The 3,280-nt window shown below is 51.4% G+C and overlaps 1 pseudogene; it reads right to left on the bottom strand.

The window, feature by feature from the left end:
- Positions 1–1,990: 1,990 nt before the first annotated feature.
- LOC103636500 (G-type lectin S-receptor-like serine/threonine-protein kinase B120) lies at positions 1,991–3,028 on the bottom strand (annotated as a pseudogene).
- Positions 3,029–3,280: the final 252 nt, after the last annotated feature.

Below are 3,280 nucleotides of genomic sequence, written 5' to 3'. Positions count from 1 at the left end.
CTTTTATAGTCGTAAGGAGAGGATCCAGGTGTACAATGGGGGGTGTAGCAGAGTGCTACGTGTCTAGCGGAGGGAGAGCTAGCGCCCTAGGTACATGCCAATGTGGCAGCCGGAGAGGTCTTGGCACCTTGCTGGCGTGATGTCGTGGCTGTCGGAGGTGCGACGGAGCCTGGCGGAGGGACAGCTGTTGGAGCGGTCGAGTCCCTGCTGACGTCGCCCTGCTTCCGTAAGAGAGCTGGGGGCCGCCGTCGTCACAGAGCTTGTGGAGCGCCATCATTGCCCATCCGGTGGAGCTGGCCGGATGGGATGCCGGTCTTGTTCTCCGTGACCCGAGTCGATTCGGGGTAGGACGATGATGGCGCTTCCTGTCGACGTGGCGGGTCTGTGCCCTAGGTAGGGTGACGTGGGGGCTCCTATGAAGCCGAGGTTGAGTCTGTCCTCTGTTGCCGAGGCCGAGCCCGAGCCATGGGGTCGGGCGAGGCGGAAGTCGTTCGGCCGAGGCCAGGGCGGAGTCCGAGCCCTGGGGTCGGGCGAGGCGGAGTTTCGTCGTCTTCCGGGTCTTAGCCCGAGTCCGAGCCCTGGGGTCGGGCGGAGCGGAGTTCGTCGTCTTCCGGGTCTTAGCCCGAGTCCGAGCCCTGGGGTCGGGCGGAGCGGAGTTCGCCGTCTTCCGGGTCTTAGCCCGAGTCCGAGCCCTAGGGTCGGGCGTAGCGGAGTTCGCCGTCTTCCGGGTCTTAGCCCGAGTCCGAGCCCTGGGGTCGGGCAGAGCGGAGTTCGCCGTGGCGCCTTTGGCAAGGCCTGACTGCCTGTCAGACTCACTCTGTCGAGTGGCACCGCAGTCGGAGTGGCGCAGGCGGCGCTGTCCTTCTGTCAGACCGGTCAGAGGAGCGGTGGAGTGACAGCGGTCACTTCGGCTCTGCCGGGGGGGGCGCGTGTCAGGATAAAGGTGTCAGGCCACCTTTGCGTTAAATGCTCCTGCAACTTGGTCAGTCGGTGTGGCGATTTAGTCAGGGTTGCTTCTGAGCGAAGCCAAGGCCTCGGGCGAGCCGGTGATGTGTCCGCCGTAAAAAGGGGGGCCTCGGGCGAGACGGAAGTCTCTCGAGGTCGGCTGCCCTTGGCCGAGGCTAGGTTCGGGTGAAGCGTGATCGAGTCACTCGTGTGGACTGATCCCTGACTTAATCGTACCCATCAGGCCTTTGCAGCTTTATGCTGATGGGGGTTACCAGCTGAGAATTAGGCGTCTTGAGGGTACCCCTAATTATGGTCCCCGACACAACTGGAGCAGTGAACAGGGAGAGAGGAGAAGGAATATTGCGTATATAAAATCCCAAACCAGGAGATCGAACTCTCATTATAAGGAGCCGAGCAGGAGGTGGTCGCGCATGGAGAGGACGAAAGCTTCGGCCGAGCAGCCACTGAAAACGGAGAGGCCGTTCAGAGCCGCCTTCGCTGCCCAGCCCTGTCCTCTCTTCCTTGCCTCTCCCAAGATACGACACCTTGGTCTAGGGTTTTGTCTTTCCCGGCTGGGTTGCTCGGCTGTAAGGCCTTGTAGCGGCCCAGCCCGGCAGACCCCTTTCTCCTCTCTTTTTTAAATAAAGGCAAAAAACCCCAATTAACAGCAATATATACGCGCACACACTTGGAGTCTCATCATATATATATATACTAGGTAAGTGCCCGTGCGTTGCAACAGAAACTTATAATACCATGATAACTTATGTATAAATATGTGTTATACTAAGAAAAGATTTTGTAATAATACAAGTACTTCGCTGTCCCTCAGCTCCTCAGCTGGGAATGCAAAAACAAAAGGTCTTCTTAGAGGAACGAAGTTTTAGCAGTAGCAATTCCAAAAGCCAAACTGTTGTAAAACACTGGTGGTACACCATCCAAACACAACAGTATGAAAAAAAGGGTCATCAGCATCGGGCATGAACACATCTGCAACAGATACTTGCAAGCACATCAACCTGCCCCCTTGTCTCTAATTATCTTAGTAACCACCAGTGTTTACATATCCAGCGATGTTCAAGGAGTCCTCGTGACAGTGGAAGCTTAAGATCAGGACTCCGAAGCCATAGACGTCAGACTTGATGGAGAAAATACCTTCCATTGCGTATTCAGTAGACATGTAGCCACTGCAAAAATAAAGTTCAATGTATCATAACCAAGTTACAGTAGTGTGGTTCCTGTATGGCCTATTGAGTTTGTGCATACAATATACCGACGACCCGATTCGTGTTGAATTGGTTTTGGTCCCCTCCAAACATCCTTGCCATTCCAAAATCTGATATCTTGGGTTTCATGTCCGCGTCCAGGAGAATGTTGCTGGCCTTGAGATCACGGTGAACAACTCGCGGCCTCGAATCCCGGTGGAGATATAGCAGCCCTCTAGCAATGCCTTCGATTATATCAAACTGTTTCTTCAGTCTAAAAGCCGTTGCTTTTCAGGATCTGTTCAACCACAGTGGTCAGAACCCAATCAACATATTTGTCCGTTCATATTGAGAAATGAGATGCGCGAAAAGTGAAGGACACATACTGAAGAGGAATGCATCTAGACTTTTGCTAGGCATGTACTCGTACACCTGGATCTTCTCTTCCCTCTGTATGCAGCACCCTAGTAATCTTACAAGATTGCGGTGCTAGAACTTTGCATTAAGTATGACCTCATTCTTGAATTCTTCAAGGCCTTGACCTGAATTCCTACAAAGCCTCTTCACAGCTACTTCTCCCCCAGGTAAAGTTCCCTGTAGTGGTTCATGATTTTCATTATCATTAAGCCAAATATTAACATAAAATCATGTGTACATCAAACACCATTCACAGTAGTGAAAGTTAGTATACCATATAGACAGGACCAAATCCTCCTTCTCCAAGCTTGTTAGAGTCACTAAAATTAATTGTAACAGCTCTTATACGGTCCAGAGAGTACACTTTGAGTTCATGACTTTTTCCATCCTCCACATCATCATCAAAACGAATTGACTGCGAGATGTCCAGCATAGCACTATAATACCATCAAACACAACAGTATGATGTGGTACGTTACAGGCATGAACAACATCTGCAACAGATACTTGCAAGCACAACAACCTGCCCCCCTTGTCTCATGAGAGAGAGCATGCTGATAAGAATAAAATGAAACTAATTAATAAACTGGTCTTGAGAAATAAATAATCCCAAAACCACATAATCCTGTGGTACGTTACAGCTACGTTACAGCTGAAAAATAATGCAAGGAATCGCGTCGAACACCTGGTGTGCGCGCCCAAGTTGCCTC

The sequence above is a fragment of the Zea mays genome, chromosome 8 (genome assembly GCF_902167145.1).
Source record: "Zea mays cultivar B73 chromosome 8, Zm-B73-REFERENCE-NAM-5.0, whole genome shotgun sequence".
Classification (NCBI taxonomy): domain Eukaryota; kingdom Viridiplantae; phylum Streptophyta; class Magnoliopsida; order Poales; family Poaceae; genus Zea; species Zea mays.
The sequence above is the reverse complement of the archived record's forward strand: the minus strand, read 5'-3'. Positions and strand labels throughout refer to the sequence as shown.